The sequence below is a fragment of the Scyliorhinus torazame genome, chromosome 9 (assembly GCF_047496885.1).
Source record: "Scyliorhinus torazame isolate Kashiwa2021f chromosome 9, sScyTor2.1, whole genome shotgun sequence".
In the NCBI taxonomy this organism is placed as follows: Eukaryota; Metazoa; Chordata; class Chondrichthyes; order Carcharhiniformes; family Scyliorhinidae; genus Scyliorhinus; species Scyliorhinus torazame.
The window spans coordinates 258,150,333-258,163,852 of record NC_092715.1 but is presented as its reverse complement, the minus strand read 5'-3'; the positions used below and the strand labels follow the sequence as shown (position 1 = coordinate 258,163,852).

General features: G+C 52.1%; 1 protein-coding gene across 4 annotated transcripts in view; it reads right to left on the bottom strand.

Moving 5' to 3' along the window:
- The window catches only part of palm2akap2 (PALM2 and AKAP2 fusion), a 475,642-nt gene that overhangs the window by 400,854 nt on the left and 61,268 nt on the right, over window positions 1-13,520 (bottom strand). The window lies entirely within an intron of this gene.

The following is a 13,520-nucleotide window of genomic DNA, read 5'->3' as shown; positions in this document are numbered from 1 at the left end:
CCAGGGGCCGGAGAATCGGGAACCCGGCGCCGGTCCCGATTCCATGCGTGGAAATGGATACTCCGTCCCGGCGCCGGACGCGATTTTGCCGTCGGGGTGCGGAGAATTCAGCCCGTCATCCCTGGCAGTGCTGCACTCCTTCAGCGCTGGCATTGGAGTGTCAACCTGGTTCAGAAGTGTTCAAGGCCCTGAAATATGGGACTGTGAACGAACAACCTTGTGACCCCCAAGTTGGGAGTGCTGTCCACTGAACCACTGGGCCTTGTTCGTGTGTCAAAGCAGCAGTCAGACCAGGGAGATTGGATATCGGTCTCTCTGTGGCAGGGCTAGAAGCCTGGGCTCTGTCCCTGAATAATTTCCCTGTACTGAGCCGGGAGAAAACAGTATGTGAGGTACCGATGAAGAAATTGGATTGCCTGCCAACATGAGGCAGTGCATGACGTCCAGCATCAAAGCAACTAGCCCCAGCGCAACTGATGATGGTAAGATATCATTATATGCGGAGTATCATTTTTTGAAAGGGGGTTGGGTGATGTCCTCTGCAGTAAGCTGTCTTTTTATCTCCAGAACATCTGGTTCAAATCCCCACCACCCATAGACCTTGCTGACTCAGGTTGCCATGGTGATTTCAATTGTACAAGCTTTGGGTAGATGTGGGCTGTGGGGCACCGAAGACAAGATTAAAACAGCTCAGATTTATTCAATATGGGATGTTTTTCCTCTGGGCAAATTTATATTATATTTACTCCCCCTTGAAAGAGCGGATGGTATCTTGGTTCAATGACACATGTGAAAGACTTGACTTCTGGGCGTGCAGGACTCACTCCATCAGTGTGCCAGTTCTTAGTTAGTCCGTAACACGCTTGCCTGTAACTTGCACAATTCCAGGTTCTATTCCCGCTCCAGGTCTTAAATGCAGGCATGAAGATTAACACGTTGGTGGATGGGCGGCACGTTGGCACAGTGGTCAGCAATGCTGCCTCACGGCGCTAGGGACCCGGGTTCGAATCTGACCTTGGGTGACATGTCTTTGTGAAGTCTGCACGTTCTCCCCGTGTGTGTGTGGGTTTCCTCCGGGTGCTCCGGTTTCCTCCCACAGTCCAATGATGTGCAGGTTAGGTGGATTGGCCATGATAAATTGCCCTGATTGACCGAATGAGTGGGTGGGGTTATGCGGATAGGGAGTGGACCTGGGTGGGGTGCTCCTTCAGAGGGTCGATGGACCGAATGGCCTCCTTCTGCACTGTAGGGATTGTATGTTGCACCACTGAGGGGGTTCACATTACAGTCATTGGGGTGAGATGTTAAACAAAGGGTCCGTCTGCCCTCGCAGCTGGCATTAAAGATCACATGATGCTTTGAAAGCTAGCAGGGGGGTTATTCCTGTTTGCTGGTGAATATTTTTCCCGCAAACAACATCATTGAAAATCAGAGGGACCTTGGAGTACATATCCACACATCGCTGAACGGAGCAGGACAGGTAGATAAGGTGGCTAAGAAGGCCTAGGGGATACTTGCCTTTATTAGTTGAGGCATAGAATACAAGTGCAAGGAGATCACGCTGGAACTGCATAAAACACTAGTTAGGCCACAACTGAAGTACTTAAAAAAAAACGTTTTAGATTACCCAATTATTATTTTTTTCCAATTAAGGGGCAACTTAGCGTGGCCAATCCACCTAACCTACACATCTTTGGCTTGTGGGGGCGAAGCCCACGCAAACACAGGGGGAATGTGCAAACTCCACACGGACAGTGACCCAAGGCTGGGATTCGAACCCGGGCCCTCAGCGCCAGAGTCCCGGTGCTAACCACTGTGCCACCGTGGTGCCCTACAACTGGAGTACTGCCTGGTGACACATTATATGGAGGATGTGATTGCACTGGAGAGAATGCAGAGGAGATTTCGCTGGACGCTGCCTGGGCTGGAAGGTCTGAGCTATGAGGAGAGAATGGACTGTTTTCCTTGGGGCAGCGAAGGTTGAGAGAGGCAGGGGCTGGTTTAGCACACTGGGCTAAATCGCTGGCTTTTAAAGCAGACCAAGCAGGCCAGCAGCACGGTTCAATTCCCGTACCAGCCTCCCCGAACAGGGGCCGGAATGTGGCGACTAGGGGCTTTTCACAGTAACTTCATTGAAGCCTACTTGTGACAATAAGCGATTTTCATTTCATTTCATTTTTTCATTGTTAGAGGTGTATAAGATTATAGGGTGGAACGGAAGGCACTTTTCCCATGAGTAGAGGGGTCAATAACCAGGGGATACAGATTTAAGGTAAGAGGTAGAACGTTGAGAGGGGAGGTGAGGAGAAACATTTTCATCCAGAAGGTGGTGCGAGTCTGGAACTCAATGCCTGAAAGGATGGTTGGGTCAGAAGCTGTCGTAACATTTATGAAATATTTAGATATTCACTTGCGCTGCCACAACCTCCAGGGCTAGGGGGCCAAGCTCTAGGAAATAGGATTAGTGTAATCAGATCTGTGTTGACCGGTGTGGACATGGCGGGCCGAATGATCTCCTTCTGTGTTGTAAATGTCTATGAATCTGTGAATCATAAGAAACATGTTAATGGCCATTGCCAAATTGCTGTTTGTGGGAACTTTGTGAAAATTGGCTGCTGCGTTTCCCACCTTGCAACAATCACCGTGCTGTGTAAAGCACAAGCTTAACATAACTTCCTTGCTTTTGTACTCTGTCCCCCCTCATTGATAAAGCCCAGGTTACTGTTTGCTTTATTAAATGCTCCTTTAACCTGTCCTGCCAGCTTCAATGATTTATGGATAGATACACTCATGTCCCTCTGTGTGGTAAACCACTGTTGCAACTCTATTAGGTGATGTACGGTAGGACCTGTACTACAGGTACGGGGGTAGTCCCTGCCTGCTGGCTCCGCTCAGTAGGCGGAGTATAAATATGTGTGCTCCCCATACAGCAGCCATTTCGCCAGCTGCTGTGGGAGGCCACAGCAATAAAGCCTCAGTTGTATTCAACTCTCGTCTTTGTCCAATTGATCGTGCATCACTCTGTTCCTGCACCTTTGCTTAGAATCATAAATTCATGGAATCCCTTCAGTGCAGAATGAGGCCATTCGGCCAATTGAGTCTGCACGTCCCTTCGAAAGACCACCCTACCTAGGCTCAATGCTCCGCCCTATCCCTGTAACCCCACCCAACCTTTGGACACTTAGCATGGCCACTCCACCTAACCTGCACATCTTTGGACTGTGGGAGGAAACTGGAGGACCCAGAGGAAACCCACGCAGACACAGGGAGAACGTGCAAACTCCACACAGTCACCTGAGGTTGGAAGAGAACCTGGGTCCCTGCCGCTGTGAGGCAGCAGTGCTAACCATCCTAACCACCAGTGCTACCTTCATTTTATCTTGTCTCCAAAATGAATCACTTCACACGGGGCTGGTTTTAGCACAGTGGTTTAAACAGCTGACTTGTAATGCAGAACAAGGCCAGCAGCGCAGGTTCAAGTCCTGTACCGACCTCCCCGAACAGGTACCGGAATGTGGCGACTAGGGGCTTTTCACCGCAACTTCATTGAAGCCTACTTTTGTGACAATAAACGATTATTATTATTATTCTCCGGGCAAATTTCATCAGCCAATGGTCACCAATCCCATCAACCCGTCCATGTCCTTTAGACGTTCTACACTATCCTTCCCATGGTTCACAATACATCTTCCAGATTCCCTATCTCCTGCAAATTGTGATATTGTGCCCTGTACACCAAGATCTAGGTTCTTAACAGCTATTCGGAAGAGTAGGGATCCTAACACTGATCCCTGGGGAACTCCTCTGTAAAGCATCCTCCTGTTTGAACCATTCACCACGTCTCTCTGTTCCCTGTCACTCGGCCCCTGTCCCTTTTATTCTACGAGCTGGAAATTTACTCACCAACTTGTGCAGCACTTTATCAAACGCCTTTTGGATTGTACAACAGCATTGTCCTCACCACCACTCCCTGCGAGCTCATCAATAAAAACCCCAAGCCAGTTAGTTAAACATAAAGACAAAAACAATTCAGTGCGGATGCTGGATCTGACTTGCCCTTAATACATCCACGCTGGCTTTCCACACGTTAACCCGAGTCGCCATAAATTCTGTCCTGACTTGTCATTTCTAGAAGCTTCCCCACCACCAGGGTTACACTGAATGACTTGTCATGTTGCTGGGTTCATCTTTGCACCCTTTATGAACAAGGGTGTAATATTTCCAATGCTCCAATCCCCGGACAACAACCCTGGGCGGGATTCTTCGACGCCCCGCTGGGTCGGAGAATCCCCGGGGCGGGGGGGGGGGGGGGGGGGGGGGGGGGGGGTAAGTCGGGGTGGGCGGTCCTTGTGGGGGGGGGGGAGTGCGGGGGGATCCGACCCTCGGGTCCCACCGATTTGTGGGCGGGCCTGTTCCGTGGGGGCACTTTTTCCTTCCGCACCGGCCGCTGTCGGGCTCCGCCATGGCCGGCGCGGAGAAGACAACCCCCTGCGCATGCGCCAAAATACGACGGGCAGTCTGCGCATGCGCGAGATCACGACGGCCGTTCCGCGCATGCGCGAACCCGCGCAGTCCCTTCGGTGCCGGCTGGAGCGGCACCAAACCCTCCGGCTTCCACCTGGCCCCCAAGACAGGTGGGCATTCGTCGCCTTGGGGGCCCGTTGGCTCCGGAGTCGGTTTTCCCGCCGGCGTGGGGACTTAATCCCCGGGAGAATCCCAGCCCCTGAGTCTGAGGAAGATTGGGAAATTATGGCCAGTACCTCCGAAATTTCCATTCACATTTCTTTGGGATTCTTCGATGCACCTCATCCTGTCCTCCTGGTGCCTTCCCAATTTTATAAGTACTTTAAGACGACCTATCAATTCCCCCTTATCATTTTTAAACCCGTCAAGTGTCTGAACTACCTCCTCCTCTATTACCCTCACCTGGGCAGTTCCTTCTACCTGGGTAAAGACAGATGCACAGAATGTATTTAGTACCTCAGCCATGCCCCTGACTGCGTGTAAATCCATTGGTTTCTAATTGGCCCCACTCTTCCTCTTCCCAACCTCGCTGTGCAATTTATTGGTGTAGCGGATTACGAGTTTGCTGTGCAGTTATTAATGTGAGCTTCTTCAGTCATTAGTGTTAAGTAGCGAGGCCCCATGTGGAGAAAATTGTTGCACTCATCTGTTGCCGTTAGAATTGACACTTCGTCTTGCTGTCGTTTCGCTGTGGAAGAACTAAATTGCCGTATAAGGGAAAAGCTCGATAGCATTGCTGGGCAGCCTGAAGTGTTTCACAGTGCTGTAGCTCCTCTGGGATTTCATTACAGCGTCCTGGCAGAGCGGTAGCATATTTCACAGAACTCTCGTGCTGAAACAATACAGGCTTTGTTGCTTTGTGTCCAACTTTCCTGGCCAATTCCACAGAAGCCACACTTCCTTTATTCGCTCGTTTAAACCGGCTCCTGGATATAATATGGTCCTCGGTGGTGGCAATGCCAGAGTGGAACATGCGAACAGGAGGAAGCCACTCAGCTCCTCCATCTCACTACGCCACTCAGTGACATCATGCCTCATCTGGATTTGAACTCCAGTTCAGCATCTTGGTTCTTAACATCTGAACAAAATCTACCAGTCACAGTTTTGATTTTTTTTTTTTTATCGACCACCACCCCACTGACCCCCACAGTTTCAACAGATTTTGGGGGGGTCAGAGTTCAGACATCCAGATGATTCCTGGCACCACCACTGAATAGCCCAGCTATAAAGTTTGAGGTTATACCCTCTTGTTCCGGACTCTCCGCCAAAGGAAATCATCTCCATAGATCCTTTCATTCACCTCAATTGCTCCTGGATGACAAAGCTATTCTATCCAACCTGTTCTCATACCTTAACCCATTAGCCCGGGTATCAGCCTAGTGCATAGGCCACTGAAGCGCGGTGCCCGGAACTGAAGCCTGTTCTCTAAATATGCTCTCACTAGAGCTCAAAAAAACCGATTATATTAACCGTTACATTGGTACTGCTTCTTATTGTCATGGGTACCGCCAAGAATGCCAACTGCACTCCTCAACAGCAAACACTAACCAGCATCTTGAGGCACCATCTATGTTCATGGCAGGCAGGTTAGTTAAGTTGTTAAGATACACAGGTGAAGGGCATTGTTTAATTCAGTACTTCGAGCATTTGGAAAGAGAGACTGCTGGGACAAGGGGTATGGTAGGTAGGAAGCAAACATATGTAATGACATTTGCACTCCCCGGGGGGAATGTAAATCCATAGCAATTCTCCTCTGGTGGGAGAACATACTGCGGGATTCGCCGTCGGAGGGATCTTCCACTTCGCCAGCAACGCACCCATGCCCGCGGGTTTCCAGACGGCGTGGGGGTGACCACAATGGGAAACTCCATTGGCCGGCTGAGGGAATGGAGAATCCCGCTGCCAGCGGGGGCGCGCTGCGCTGGCAAACGGGGCTGGCGGGACAGAGAATCTCACCCATAATCTCCCAAATGAAGAATGTCACCTGGTAACATGAGGAAGGACTGAACATTTTATATCAAAGGGCAAAAAGAACTGCTCCAGTGTTTTGTGAGGACAGACGAAGGAGAACAGGACTCACAGCGGGTGGCTCTCAGCTGGCTTCTCCTTTCTGATACCAGGGGCGGGATTCTCTAATAATAGGGCTATGCCCCCTCGGCGGCGTGAAAACCGACAGCAATGACTCCGGCGTCAACGACCCCCGAAAGTGAGGAATTATCCCCTTTCTAGGGGGCTAGGTTGCCACCGGAGTGGTCCCTGCAGCTCCAGCCGGTGTGGAACGGACCGCGTAAGTTCGCACATGCGCGGAGCGGCCTGCGTGATTCAGCCCATGCGCGGAGCGGCCTGCATATTTCCGTGCATGCGCGGGGGTTCCCTTCTCCGCGCCGGCCCCCGGGCAATGTGGCGGAGCCCTACAGGGGCCCGGCGCGGAGTAAAGTAGGCCCCCACAGAACCAGCCCGCCCGCCAATCGGTAGGCCCCGCTCGTGGGCCAGGCCACTGTGTGGGCCTCCCCCGGGGTCGGATCCCCCTGCCTCCCCCTCCAGGACGGCCCCCGCACACTCACCTTCCAGGTCCCGCCGTGTGGGAGGTGAGTAACCCACGCCGGCGATACTCGCCCAAACTCGTCGGCCCAGAGAATCATCGGAGCCCATAGAATCGCCGGGGGGGGGGGGGGGGGGGGGGCGCTGTCAACGGGTCCCGAACAGCGTGGCGGTGATCTCGCGGGCGCCCGAAAAACGGCGCCGGAGAATGGGGAAGCCGGCGTCGGGGCACGATTCTCGTGCCCCCCCCCACCCCCGGGGATCCTCCCGCCGCCGGGTCGGAGAATCCCGGCCCAGGTCTCTAACCAAGGGACGCCCTCCGGGACCCTGCAAGCAAACATGCCAGGGTCAGCATGTCATGCACCCCATGTGGTGAGCTCCCCACCCACCACTGGGTTAATCCCACCCACCGGCACCCCTCACCAGACGGCATCAGCGTGGAGGTGACCCTACCGCCACAAGATGTTACCCAGAAACCCAGTTTAACATGTCATCGGAAAGACAATGCCGCTGACAGGAGGGCGGCATGGTGGCACAATGGTTAGCACTGCTGCCTCACAGCTCCAAGATCCCCGGTTTAATTCCCGCCTCGGGTGACTGTCCATGTGGAGTTTGCACTATGTCCCTGCGTCTGCGTGGATTTCCTCAGGACGCTCCTGTTTCCTCCAAAGATGTGCAGGTTAGGTGCATCGGACATGATAAAGTACCCCTTAGTGTCCCAAAAATCGGGTTAGATGGGGTTATGGGGATAGGGTGGAGGCGTGGGCTTAAGTCTGGTGCTCTTTCCAAGGACCGGTGCAGACTCGATGGGCCGAATGGCCTCCTTCTGCACTGTAAATTCTACGATTCTATGACAGTGCAGCTTTCCCACATTCCTCCAGCTGAAAGCATCCACTGAGTTGTTGTGCGCAAGGATGAGGGTCAGACTTCTAATTCAGAGGCCTGTGTGCTACCCACTGACCCACATCTGCCACCTATCAGCAGAGGCTCACAAGTTAATTTAAAGTTGAATATCTTAAATCATCCGGAACGTTGCTCTGAACAAAGCAACATACTGAAGTGAGATCATTTTTCTAACATTTTAACTTACACGTGTTTAGTTATAATGACATCCTGGGCACTTCCATGCAGCAGGAATAGCAATCTTTCACCAATATTGGATTTCTTGGCCATTGTGTGTCTGTCATGTTGTCTCATAATAATTGCGATGTTCTACACAGAGTAATCCATGATGCTCAGTCACATTCCCAGCCATTTGTTTGATTAACGTCCGCACTGGGAGTCTACAAGCCGACTACTCTGTTGAGAAATAACATTGATTTCTAATCCCTGTCTTCAGGTTATTGACTCAGTTCTGGGTCTGCGCTGCCCCGTTCTGTGATCAGAGCTTAACCTAACCCAGACTTTCCCAGCTTTTAACAAGATCTGAATCATGTCTGTTTGCCCCCATGAAGCCCCCCCCCCCCACCCGCCCCAGCTCTTCAAGACAAGGGGTGTCATTCTCCGACCCCCCGCCGGGTCGGAGAATGGCCGTTGGCCGCCGTGAATCCCGCCCCCGCCCCCGCCGCAGTCTCCGGTACCGGAGATTGGGCGGGGGCGGGAATCGGGCTGCGCCGGTTGGCAGGACCCCCTGCTCAATTCTCCGGCCCGGATGGGCCGAAGTCCCGCCCAGAAATTGCCTGTCCCGCCGGCGTAAATCAAAGCTGGTATTTACCGGCGGGACCAGGCGGTGTGGGCGGACTCCGGGGTCCTGGGGGGGGCGCGGGGTGATCTGACCCCAGGGGGTGCCCCCACGGTGGCCTGGCCCGCGATCGGGGCCCACCGATCCGCGACCGGGCCTGTGCCGTGGGGGCACTCTTTCCCTTCCGCCTCCGCTACGGCCTCCACCATGGCGGAGGCGGAAGAGACTCTCCCCACTGCGCATGCGCGGGAAACTGTCGGCGGCCGCTGACGCTCTCGCGCATGCGCCGCATTTCCCCGCCAGCTGGCGGGGCAACAAACGTCATTTCCGCCAGCTGGCAGGGCGGAAATACTCCGGCGCCGGCCTAGCCCCTCAATGTTGAGGCTCGGCCCCCAAAGATGCGGAGGATTCCGCACCTTTGGGCCGGCGTGATGCCCGTCTGATTGGCGCCGTTTTTGGCGCCAGTCGGCGGACATCGCGCCGTTGGGGGAGAATTTCGCCCCTGTTGTGGAATCTTCTCTCAACCCCTCCCAATGTCCTTTTGAAAGTGAGGTTAATGGGTGTCGGGGTGAAAATGGCACACGGTAACTCAAATGTGGCCGAAAGACGAGAAACCAGTCATTTCGAGGCATTTATTTGGATGAACCATTTTGTTAATGGAAAGCATTCTATTACCTGAATTACACCTAAAACGTGATGCATTCGCTAGTATTAACATCAGAGGGCTGGTTTAGCTCAGTGGGCTAGACAGCTGGTTTGTGACGCAGAACAAGGCCAGCAGCGCGGGTTCAATTCCCGTACCAGCTGAGAATTCTGAATTCTCCCCCTGTGTCCCCGAACAGGTGCCGGAATGTGGTGATATGGGGTTTTTCACAGTAACTTCATTGTAGTGTTAATGTAAGTCTACTTGTGACAATGAAGCTTATTTATTTATTTTTACTAGACGTACAGCCATCGCATTGTGCTCACGAATAGTGCGAACATCAGGGAACCAGCAAAAGAGCTGAATGCCAGAGGTGAGGCGAGAGTGACTGCCCTCGACATCAAGGCAGCATTTTGACCGAGTGTGGCATCAAGGAGCCCTAGCTCCTGGAGTCAATGGGAACCAGGGGGAAAACTCTCTGCTGGTTGGATTCATACCCGGCACAGAGGAAAATGATTATGGTGGTTGGAAGTCAATCACCTCAGCTCCAGGACATCACTGCAGGAGTTCCTCAGGGTCGTGTCCTCGGCCCAACCATCTTCAACTGCTTCATCAATGACCTCCCTTCCATCATAAGGTCAGAAGTGGGGATGTTTGCGGATGACTGCGCAATGTTCAGCACCATTCGTGACTCCTCAGATACTGAAGCAGTCCATGTCCAAATGCAGCAAGGCCTGGACTATATCCAGGCTTGAGCTGACAAGTGGCAAGTTACATTCACACCTCACAAGTGCCAGGCAATGACCATCTCCAACAAGAGAGGATCTAACCATTGCCCCGTGTCATTCAATAGCATTACCATCACTGAATCCCCCACAATCAACATCCTGGCGTTTACCATTGATCAGAAACTGAACTGGACTAGCCACATTAATACTGTGGCTACCAGAGCAGGTCAAAGGCTAGGAATCCTATTGCGAGTAACTCAACTCCTGACCCCCCAAAGTCTGTCGACCATCTATAAGGCACAAGTCAGGAATGTAATGGAATACTCTCCACTTCCCTGGATGAGTACAGCTCCAACAACACTCAAGAAGCTCAACACCATCCAAGACAAAACAGCCCCGCTTGATTGCTCCCCCTTCCACAAACATTCAAACCCTCCACCACCAGTGAACTGTGGCAGCCGTGTGTACCATCAACAAGATGCACTGCAGCAACTCACCAAAGTTCCTTAGACAGCACCTTCCAAACCCACGACCACTACCATCTAGAAGGACAAGAGCAGCAGATACCTGTGAACCCCACCACCTGGAGGCTCCCCTCCAAGTCACTCACCACCCTGACTTGGAAATATATCGCCGTTCCTTCACTGTCGCTGGGGCAACATCCTGGAACTCCCTCCCTAACAGCACAGTGGGTGCACCTAAACGGACTGCAGCGGTTCATGAAGGCAGCTCACCACCACCTTCTGAAGGGCAACTAGGGATGGGCAATAAATGCTGGGCTAACCAGCTGTGCTAACCACCACATCCCGTAAATTAATTAAGAAAAATATCATGAAATTCACCAGTCACAATCCCCACACCCAGAGAAAGGCTTTTTCATCCACAGTAGAATAGTAGAAACGTATCAGGCTATTTGGCCCATCATTCCCATGCCCGTGCTTAGTCCCACACCCACCATCCATTTTTAATTTCTGTTATTAAGTCATTTCTTTTAAACGTAGACATTCTGGCCAGGATTTCCATCTCTACATAAGCCCTCAAAAAGTATGTAAACAATGGATGAATCTGTTTGGATGGACACGTATACTTCTGGTTTTGTTTTACCTGATGTTAGATTAAGATAAATCTGAATTAGAACTAACACCAGCTCACTATCTCTCTGGGATGTCTTTGAGAAATGTTGCCTTGTTAATTTGTATGCAGGGTGCCAGTTGATGTGGTTGGCTGCATGGTAATTATACTTGTCAATTTATTCAGTGAACATGCCACTCCTAGAATGGATTTTTATTGCTTGTCAAACCCACGGCTCACTGACTGAAACATCATCCATCACACGTTTACATGGGCTCCTCCACAGTGAATGCATCCTGGTGACAACAGTCCAAAAATTGAATTTGCTTTCTCGCTGAGCCATCAGATCCCAGTCAAGTTGGGAAGGCGTAATGTCGAAATGAAGCACGTTCCCTCGGCAATCAGTATTCCCTCGGAAACAAGGCTATTCAGCGTGGTTCACGTTGTACAAGGGTTCTCAATGGGGAGCGGGCGACTGAGGCTGCACATAGCCCGTTCGATACAGTGCCGAGCTCCGAGGCCCCCAAAGCGATCCCCGACCTCCCACCCAGTCCGAACGCATTATGGGAGGGTCCCCAGCCCTGCCCGCACGCCCCCACAGCACCCACGCAGGGCACCCCAGCCCGATCGCATGGCACCCAGGTGGCACTGCCAGGGTGCTCAGGTGCTGCCAGCAGTGCCACGGCACCACCCTGCCCAAAGGGCTTGCAGCTGGGGGCCTCTGATCCCTTGGGAGGCCGCCACGAGTGTCGTTCTGTCTGGTCCCTGTTTGTGGGGACTAGTACTGAACAGTGCTTGCCCAAGGTCTCCGAGGCGAAGGGGATGGATCCCCCAGCCTCAGGTGCCTCGGGAATCTGCACATTAGAGTGAGACTTACTGTCTTGCCAAAAAGTGATCCCGCCCACAATGGGCAGGATTTACATTGCGACGTCTTGTGCAGTGGATCGCATTGGACCTCTTGAGCCGGGTAGGTCCCGGGAGTGGGGTCTCCCGGCCTTCATCGACCACGCTGCGCTGCGGCGAACTGCTTTTCCAGTGCAGTGTGGCCATTGGATCGCGCCCACAGTGTGGGCTAACCTAGAGAGAAACTCCCCAGGGCCCAGAAAAGTGACTAAGTGTCATTGAATAGCGGTGGGGAACTCAGCGGCAGAGCCGGCGGGATACTCCCTGAAAAACCCACCACAAATGAACGTAGGAATTTTTCCCTTAAATTCCACCCAATATTATCCAAATAATTTATTTTCAACTCTGTGTTTCCTGTAACTCCTCTGTGGCACATCCGAGGCAGAGCCTTGGGATTTCGGGCTTAGTGACCTGTCCGCAGAGAGGGAGGATTTAGAATGACTTTCAGACCAGCACAGTCCGCAGGGAAATTGTTGCCAGAGTGGTTAAGGGCCAGGTTCGATGACTCGACGGCCATAACTAAATGGTGGTCAGTCCCTCTCCTCTGCCTTTCTCTCGTTTGAACAGCCAGCTGGCAGAGTTTGGGGGCGATGATGCCTAACTGGTCCACGTGCGATCAGAGTTTGTAGGATTGGCGCTTGTGGGCACTCAGTGGTGCACAAGACAAATAAAAAGCAAGACAAATAAACGTATTTTCTTTTTTGAAGGCCGATAGTGTTGTTTTATGTACTCTGGGATAACACAGGCTGCAACTCGATGCAGCTTTAACCAAAAGATACTCCAGACTTTGAAGTAAGTTCAATGTGATTTATTGAACCATTAGCACAGTTCTCTATCAGTTCGACTTTCCTGTTAATCTTGCTGTAGTAACTCAGTCTAACTAACCAGTCTGCTCTAAGCCACGTGGTGGGTGTGATACTTCTGATCTGCCCCTGTCCTACTCTCTAAGTGTCGCCTGTGGAAAGAGACAGAGCATGTGTGCCCTGTCCTTATATATGGGTTGCCCCCTTGTGGTAGTGTCACCTCTGGGTGTCTTGACTGCCCATTGGTCGTGTCCTATTCTATGTGTTCACTAGCTGTATGTCTGCATGTCATGACATCTCCGGTGCTCCCTCTAGTGTTTATTTAGTTGTAGTGTATTTACATTAACCCCTTGTGTATTTGCATATCGCCACAGATAGCTACCGCAGTTCCTGGTCTCGCCTTTGCTTGCTTGTGCAACCTGGGTGATAGATAATTCACTGGACCAACCCAGGGCAGGGGGAAAGAGGATAAATCCTGACACCGACTGTTGCATTGATTGAAAAGTCAGCAGAAAAATGAAGGCGCCCGGGCAGAGGGGCCACCGTGAGGACTAACACTCTTGTTTTGTCTCGAGAAGCTTTGCACGCTAATCCACCGTTTATTTGGCAGCCTGTATCATTGAGCG